Genomic DNA, 9390 nt, shown 5'->3' on the forward strand with positions numbered 1-9390 from the left:
TATATATATATATATATATATAAACACCATCTTGTATACCATAGTATTTATACATTAACCACAGTTCATGAACGGCCCCTCATTTCTATTGCTACTTATAGAAACTCAATTTAAATCAAATGTTCAAATCAACTTTTGGTCTTGCGCCTCCTTTTCTGTCCTCAGCCAGCCTAAACCATGCAATTTTCTGCCTCCACTTCACTTGCTTTACAAAGTAATGGATTCCCGAGTATTGATTCTAAAAGACAGTGTAAAATCACAGTAAATAAATGAAGAGCTTCCAAATGGGTAGAACAGTTCAAAGGTGGCGTTTCCATATGTAACACATGCAAGGTCACGGAAGCGTACAAACGCACCACAAACCTGCCTTTAATTACAAGATGTAGCAAGTGTTGAATGTAAAAATACTAATGTAGGCCGACTACGCCAGTTTAGTGCAATAAGACACAGAACAAAATTACAGAAGATCCTTTAGGTTCTTTTTATTCAGATAACAGATCTAAAAATGTAGGAACAAGGTCGCCAAGAAAATCACACAGATACATTAACAAGCGTTTGTTTATAATAAACTTCCAATAGCAACACCTAATTTTAAACAGTACTGATACAATAAAACAATTCCATTCACCTACTAACAGGTAGCAAGATTTCAAGCAGTTAAACAAGGTTCACATGAATGAGGTCATGGATTAAAGTGCAAATGCAACAACGCTGCTACCCAGCAATACAGTGGAGATACACATTCAAAGACACGGTAAAACTATCATAATAAAAACAATACCGCAGTATAAAAGTACAAATACCCACACACACCCACACCCACACCCACACCCACAATGTCCGTGCAGGGGAGGAAACACACACAGAAAGAGCGAGAGAGAAATCAGCATCGCAATATAACACATTCTGTGCACTTCTTAAACTCCAATCGACTACCAAATAGGCTAAAAAACACTCGGGCCGTTCGCGCTCATTATTCAACACCGGCATACAATCAGTCCATACTTATTGTCGGGATACTCCATTTACTGGTCCGTTTCCGTTTCCGTTTCCGTTTCCGTTTCCGTCTCCGTCTCCGTCTCCGTCTCCGTCTCCGTCTCCGTCTCCGTCTCCGTCACACTGCGTTCCCACGCCTGCACAGACACACAAACCCCAAGATGGCCCTGCTGTTTGTGCAAACATGTGCTATTTATATTCAGGTGCGTAAATTGATCAATAATTCAATTACTAGGTGCTCAACAAGGCAAACACAGGGAAGCGGGTGGAGAAGCCAACATAACGTGATACAAATCAATTATCAAAAAGTGTCAGACAACACAAAACGTGCACTAATCAAATCATAAAATAATTTTATAAAAATGATAACATACAAGTGTAAAATAAATTTGAACAGGGCATTCTTGACACTGTTACACATGCATGTTTTTTCTTTAGCTCGAGAAAGATTATAATAATATGTTTTACTGCTCTCGCCCAAATTGTTTTTTCAAATGTCATTAGTGGAGTGTCATGTCAGTTGTGAATACTGTTTCAACTAATTTATCTTACGACTTATTAATTAAAATGAACTCGGAGGTATAAAATTATTATTATTATTATTATTATTATTATTATTATTATTATTATTATTATTATTATTTATTTCTTAGCTGACGCCCTTATCCAGGGCGACTTACAATTGTTACAAGATATCACAGTATTATTATTATTTTTTTTTTTTACATACAATTACCCATTTATACAGCTGGGTTTTTACTGGAGCAATCTAGGTAAAGTACCTTGCTCAAGGGTACAGCAGCAGTGTCCCCACCGAGGACCGAACCCACGACCCTCCGGTCAAGAGTCCAGAGCCCTAACCACTACTGACCAACAGGTATTGCAGATCACCATGGCTGAAAACCGGCAGAGACGTTATATATATTTCCCTTTCATTCAGGCAATACAGCATATAGGGGACCAGGTGATGCTGCATATACTACTTCCCTGGCTTATGAAACCCTACCCGTCCGGTCGGCTGACAGCTGCTGAGGTAGCATTCAACACCACGCTTGGGCAAATACGGGTAGTGGGCATTTGAAAGGGAGGTGGCAGATACTGATGAAACGGACTGAAGTGCAGCACAAGTTTGTTCCCAAAATTGCCACTGCCTGCTGTATCCTGCACAAACTCTTGTCAACAACAAAATGAGGTGTTCTGCCTGTGAGACAGACATTCAATATTAATGATGCAAACAAATAAAACACAATCAATATGTTAATTTGCAATTTTATTCGGACAGTTCTGAGAGGGCATCAACAACTTGTTGGTATATATGACATCCATATGGCTCATGACATCCAGTTCACCAACTATATGTATTAACGTGGATGGCAGACACGTGCTGTGTTTGGTCATACCTGGGATAAAAAAAAGCACAGGTATTAATTCAGTTAGACATTTAAGCAGCTCACTTGCTCTTCGTGTTTAACTTTAGCGTAGTTTTTACAGCAAGGGTATTCTCAAACAGCTGCTTTAATATTATAACAAGTGTACACCGCAGTTCATGCTATATTTGTAACTGGTTTTATACTGTAAACCCAGTTGAGATATACAGCATGACAGGACAGACACCAACAGCACCAGAGCCTTTCTTTAAAGTGGGTGGGCCAAGGTCGGGGGAACTAGATTGCCATCACGAGTAGGGACAATGACCCTCTCCACACCCACAAATCTTAGTGAATGTGGAGAACATCCATGTCCAGCTTTCCTATAATGTTTTGCAGTAGAATAATCTTGGTTATTGTTTCTAATTGCTGCTTTATGTTCAGCAATATGTAATTGAAAGCTCTTTTGTTTGGCCCACATATACCTGTCCACACAGGCATGTCAGCATGTGAATTACGCCAGTGGTATTTCATTTTGATTTTTCTGCCAGATTGGGCTGAACAAAATACTTGGTGTTAGTTGTACAATGTCCGCCCTTAAAATTACCAATGTCCTTTAGTAAATACCATGTGAATACAACTCCTCTCATTATTCTGAGCTGGATGCTCATTAAATACATCAGCAAGCATTACAATAAAAATCACATATGCATTTTGATTACCATAGTGTGAAGCACTACATTTAGTGTGTGCCATAATATGCCAAGTATCGCACGCAATAATGAATGAAATTACAATATCTGTATAATGTGAAATAATGTGATATCTTGTAACAATTGTAAGTCGCCCTGGATAAGGGCGTCTGCTAAGAAATAAATAATAATAACATATATCTCAGGACTGTAGTTGGGTTTAACTGTACCACATTGTAGCGCCAGTGTGTACACACAGAAATGCTTTGTGTCACTGAATAAATGCTTTCCTGGTTCATTGCCTTTGGTGTTGCAGCTGATTTACAGTATACAGGGCTGAAGGGATTACTGAAGGATTCTGCACATCTCTGGTCCTGGATGGCCATTCTGCACCTGGTTTAACAGTTACAATGACATCATTTCATGCTTCAGGACCTGGCCTGTTCAATTTAACAGTTAAGAACATATTTGAAACAAAGCCAAATTAGAATAAAGGGAGCAGTCATGTAAACATATGATATCTACAACAAGTTTTAAAAGCCACTATTGCAACTTGGACGCCCTTTTTATTTGCTAATAGTTCCTGTTGCCTAATCCCTTTATTGTAACTTGGCTGTTTTAGTACACATGAAACGTACATGTGGAAACAAACCCTTTAAAAAGATCATTCCTACACGGTCAGTCCCAGTATTGTTTAGGCAATGTATTATTATATGAAAACTTTCTATCAGACCAATCACGTAATAGTTAAACAATGTAAAAGACTAGGCGCTATGGGATCAGAGCTTCCCAAAACAGGTCCTCCACCAATCTGTGCTGTTTGTGTTTCAGAGTGCAGAGAGAGCAGCTGACTGTGATCTTCAAACTGCTGGATCTTCAACTGCTGGAGGAGAACAAGGACACCTTTGGAGAAATGTCAGATTTAGACGTGGAAGAACAACTGAAGCTGTACACCATTGTAAAGGGGGAGTACTGTTACTGGGTGGGTATCCGCTGAGAAATGTGAGAGACACAGAGGGTTTGACTTTGAAACGCCGCTCAGGCGTCCAGGTTTTATTTATTTTACAAGCAGTTGCAGGCAGGTGCAATGTTGGTGGCCACCACTAGGGTACCAGCAATGGCACCCCTAGTGTGGGAGGACATTCACAACGCAGTACATGAATCACAAAAAGGCAAAACAAAACACTGCAAAAACAACTAGGAAATAAAAGGTGGCCAAGTGCTATTCCCACTAAATGGGAGGCCCCTCTTCAGGAACCTTCTCCCTACATAAACTAAAATAAACTTTGGTAGGATTAATAAATCCCCTAAATTAATACCTACCTGTGGTCCCGGTCCCTCCCCCCTCCCCCCTCCACCTTCCCCCTTCACCTTCAGTCCTGCCACAGCCATTTAAAAGGAACTGTTCTACCTCTTCTCTTTTTTTATATTCAAATGATATACAAATATTGAGACATACGGATGGATACAACTGGAAGAACATTGGGTCTTTATTTTACTCCTGACTGCCGGCAATGCAACCACATTGAACAATGTACCTGGAAGACATTGAGAAGGACTTATAGTCTAAACATTTGTCATTGAATTTATTACGTTTCTTTTAGTATTTCTAAATCCTCTGTAGAAAACCATCTGTTGGGGCTTAAAAATAAGAGCAAATGTATCTCCTTTCCTGTCTATAATCTCTGTTTGTAAGCCATGCTTTTAGATGGTCTTGCTGTTCCTGGGTCATTTCACCTGGAGAGTGGCTTCTTTCCTGTCTATAATCAGCTTCTTCCCTTACTGATTGACATGATTTCAGCCAGTAACTTGCTTTCACCCAGAAGACACTGCTGAGGTGAAATGACCCAGCAAGTACAAGTGCAAACAGATAACCCAAGAATAAGGCATAGAAACTGAGTTTCCTTTAAGCTAAAGTAGTACCAGATAGCATGTTTTAAAATGAAAATACAGGTCTGCATGTGTTACTTTCACAACTGCACATTTGAGACCTTTGTAGTTAATGGAAGTGCAAAATGCCTAAGATTCCTGGAATGGTGCTGTGAGTTGCAATTACTTTAAATATACAATGGGGTGCAGCTGCCCTTGTGAGCTGGATTTGTCATTTAAAGGGAAATCTCATTTGGACTTTTTAAGATCAGTTATAAGCGTGCACCATACAATCTGTGAAATCTGTGCTTGACAGTTTTTGCTCTTCGGTTGTTCTGATTGCTTTGGCTTTGATCTCCCGTACTGCAGTTCGGTGGAATTCAGGAAAACTTCATTGGAAGCACAGCTTCTGTACCTGTGACCGGACCGGATCAATTCATCTAATTGAGTTGCTTTCTAATGGATTCAGTCTAAAGACCAGAAAGTGATTTTTAAATTGCTTTGCTGCAACAGCTGTATGTGTGGACCTAATGCTTTTCAATTGGCTATTATACTTAAGGCCCTGTGTAAATTGCAGAAATTTTCTTTAAAATTCTGTCAAGTAAAGTATCGTATTTCGCAGAATGTGCACAGAAATCTAAAATAAATTAGGTGTACAGTGTATTTATTTTTGAAACAGCAAATATATAGATAAATGCACTGACATCAAAATTAACATCAAAGTTACTCAAGCACTTTACAGTAGCTTGTGAAATGGTGTTGTAATTAACAGCCTGTAGGTAAAGTGTATCTTCAAGGACAGCTTTCAGTTCTAGTATTTCAGGTGCATGTTCACCATTTAGGTCTTGTAAAACAAATAAAATGTTAACACATATTGATCTTGTGCATCTGTCTACTCGTCAGTATGACCACTGACAAGCAACCAGACTGTTTTACCAATTCCATAATCTCCTGCTTGTGATACTCAGCAACTTTAGGTAAGTATTCACATCCCGACCTGTGAGGGTGCTCTGTAAAGGGAACAGAGTGCCCTGGACTGGATGGCCAGACAATTCATTCCCAGGGTTAGGTGGAAGTCGGTGAAAGGGGATGGAACTACGGTACATTAAATCATCGACCCGGAAGGGAAACGATGTGGCAGCCACGGATTGGAGGAGTGGTTGCAACCGTAAACCAAGGGGGTGTGATTGATAAGGGGATGTAGCGAGGTGATCTGTTCCTTTGTTATCGTGAGTGTTTTGTTTTTTTTGACGTGTCTAAAATACTTGTTTGTTGTTATTAGATGGCTACCACAATCCGGAGCTGTCACTACAGGCCAGCACAAAACCCGGACAACACTGCACTTGAGTCACAATTAACTGTATTTGCACCACAAGCACTAAAGCACTCACTATGGACTTGTGATCACGTTTGTGTTTATTGTTGGTGATATCTGGACTATTATTTCGGGACTGAACCTATGGATTAAACGGAGCAATATACCACGCTGTGTACTGCCTGTTATCATTTATTGTTTACTGTTGTCATCAGACTCTGGATTACAAATAAATAAACCATCATTTCAACAGTACTTTGTTGTTTGTCCTTGTCTTGAGCACTGCATCACCCCTACACCTGCGCACTGCAAACCACTTTGCCACACAGTGCAAAATGCATTCACAAAACAAATGCAGAGCAGCATTCATTCACAAAACACATAGCAAAACAGCATGCATTCACAAAACAAATAGCAGAGCAGGTTGCTGTAAAGAATGCAGCTATCAAATACATTGAGGCAATCCCATGGACTTCAACATTATTATTATTATTATTTATTTCTTAGCAGACGCCCTTATCCAGGGCGATGTTTTGAGATGGGTGCGTTCGCTGACTATTAACTTGCAAAAGATAAGTCATGTAATTTTTTATAACAGTACATTTGAAGTGATTATTTAAATTAGTAGTAATGTAAAGTAAAAAGGAAATGACTGAGTATTTGTTTTAGATATGCATAACTGTTTTTTAGTGTTATGCTCCATAGAGGATATCCCTGGTTTAAACTATCCCAAATTAATTGCTTGTTAATTGGACTGTTAGTGGAGAAGCAGTGTTGTAGTAGTGTCGAAGTGGAAAAAAAAAGTTTAACAAGAGAGCTACACCAAATTAAAACAATTCCCCCTTGTTTAAACATCTTCAGAGGGTAGAATAACACAATTTGAAGTATCACTGTCAGGTGAATCACTGTTTGATTAAGGGCTGGGTCATGTTTGCTTCAATTCAGTTTCTGACAGTGTAAATTACACCTTTTAATTAATTAGAATTTACTTTCTGAAAGCAGTTTGTCATCTTTAAAAATGATTTTTCCCACGTAGATATATTAGGAAATGGATACATGAAACCCAGTTCTGCTCTGAATGAAATCCAAAATATTCATGTTTGTTTCATGCAGAATTTTTGTAAACTACAATGTTCATATAATTAGTGACTGATAGATAAAGCAATGGATTTCACTGTATGAATCAGAGAGCCATGTGTTATAAAAACAAGCTCTGCAGTTTGGTGTGTCTGACTCACAGCTCTGCTGGTGTGCTTGTAGCAAAGGTTAGAAGTGATACATTCAGCTCAGGAAGATAATTAACTAACCCTAACCTTATTTACAATGAGTGTATTATAAGACAAGCTTCTAAAATATATCAACGCTATACCATCTGGAAGTTGGTTACTTATTCCCGGTTCCTTATTCCGTGTCCTTTTTCTGTGTGTTTTAACTCACTTACACATCTTGCGCAATATATATATATATTTGTACCATTTAAAAGATAATGACTCTCTCGTTCAGGTAAAAGTCGAAAATATGAATTACAAATTTGCTCATTAAATATCTAGGTATTCCTAGATATGTTATCATCCTCTCTGCAAAAATTGTTTTAAAGAAATGTAAATGTGCATTTAATTGTTTTAGGTTTTATTTCTTCTTGTAGCAGGATATTAATCCAGTTTAATAAATTATGGACCCCCTTTTAACAGACCATCTGTGTTAAGAGACCACTATTTGACTGTCCTTGAGTGGTCACTTAATACAGGTTTGACTGTATAAAACATGTTAACATAAAATGTTTAAAAGTACACTTGTAGCTAATCTCTCACTGACCTGGGGATCTCTGGCACTGCTCTGGCCTGGTTCTCCTCCTACCTCTCCAACCGCACTTACCAGGTAACCTGGCGTGGAGCAACCTCCACACCTCACCCTCTCTTAACAGGAGTCCCCCAAGGGTCAGTCTTGGGTCCTCTCCTGTTCTCTCTCTACACCCGCTCCCTGGGCCCCCTCATCGCATCCTATGATTTCTCATACCATTTCTATGCTGATGATGCTCAGATTTTCCTCTCCTTCCCCACCTCTGACTCCACCATCTCCTCCCGTATCTCTACCTGTCTGTCTGCTATTTCCTCCTGGATGCACTCGCATCACCTCAAACTCAACCTCTCTAAATCTGACCTCCTTTTCTTTCTCTCCTCCTCCCCCTCCTCTGATCTCTCTATCTCTGTTCCTCTGGAATCTACCACACTCTCTCCCTCTTCCTCCGCTAAGAACCTCGGAGTCACCCTGGACCCCTGCCTCTCTTATTCCCAGCACATCTCCACTCTGGCACGCACTTGCCGATTCTTCCTGAGCAACATCCGAAGAATCCGACCCTTCATCACCAACTACGCCACCCAGCTCCTGGTCCAGGCCTTGGTACTCTCCCGCATAGACTACTGCAACTCCCTCCTGGCTGGTCTCCCTGCATCCGCCACCCGTCCGCTCCAGCTCATCCAGAACTCCGCTGCCCGCCTGGTGTTCTCTCTGCCTCGCTTCTCCCACGCAACTCCACTACTCCGCTCACTCCACTGGCTACCGATCACCGCTCGCATCCAGTTCAAGACTCTTGTACTAGCCTACAGATGCCTTGACCAGACTGCACCCAGCTACCTCCAGATCCTCATCTCTCCCTACACCCCACTTGACCTCTCCGCTCCGCCTGCACTAGAAGACTAGCTCTACCTCCGCTACGCTCCCCTGCCTCCAGAGCCCGCTCCTTCTCTACCCTCACTCCGCAGTGGTGGAATGACCTTCCTACAGATGTCAGGACCGCCCAGTCCCTGACCACATTCCGGCGCCTCCTTAAGACTCACCTCTTCAGACAGCACCTGTATAACTCCTCTGTTTTTCCCCGGGGACACTATCACCCTTCCTTAAATGCACTTTATTTGCTCTTATCTGCCCCCTATTTTACTGCATTTAATCCTGTACTTTAGAGTAGTGTAATCTGCCAAGTGTTTAGTAGTATTTCAGTAGTATTTTGTATTTAATCATATCTTGATGTAATATCACTGTCACTGTTATCTGCTGTATTATTGAATTGTATTTTGTCAAACTTGTACTTACTTGAACCAAAGTCATTGTATTTATCTTGCTCTTATTGTATTACTTGTACTGTAACACTTAA

At 40.4% G+C, this 9390-nt stretch overlaps 1 long non-coding RNA gene across 1 annotated transcript; it reads left to right on the forward strand.

Annotated features, from left to right (window-relative positions):
- The first annotated feature begins 1083 nt into the window (after window positions 1–1083).
- On the forward strand, window positions 1084–6473 carry LOC131697934 (uncharacterized). The gene is made up of 3 exons (XR_009307564.1): window positions 1084–1199; window positions 3887–4037; window positions 6207–6473. It is a non-coding gene; the product is annotated as an uncharacterized LOC131697934 (long non-coding RNA).
- The last annotated feature ends 2917 nt before the right edge of the window (window positions 6474–9390 follow it).

This window comes from Acipenser ruthenus, chromosome 17 (assembly GCF_902713425.1).
Source record: "Acipenser ruthenus chromosome 17, fAciRut3.2 maternal haplotype, whole genome shotgun sequence".
Classification (NCBI taxonomy): Eukaryota; Metazoa; Chordata; class Actinopteri; order Acipenseriformes; family Acipenseridae; genus Acipenser; species Acipenser ruthenus.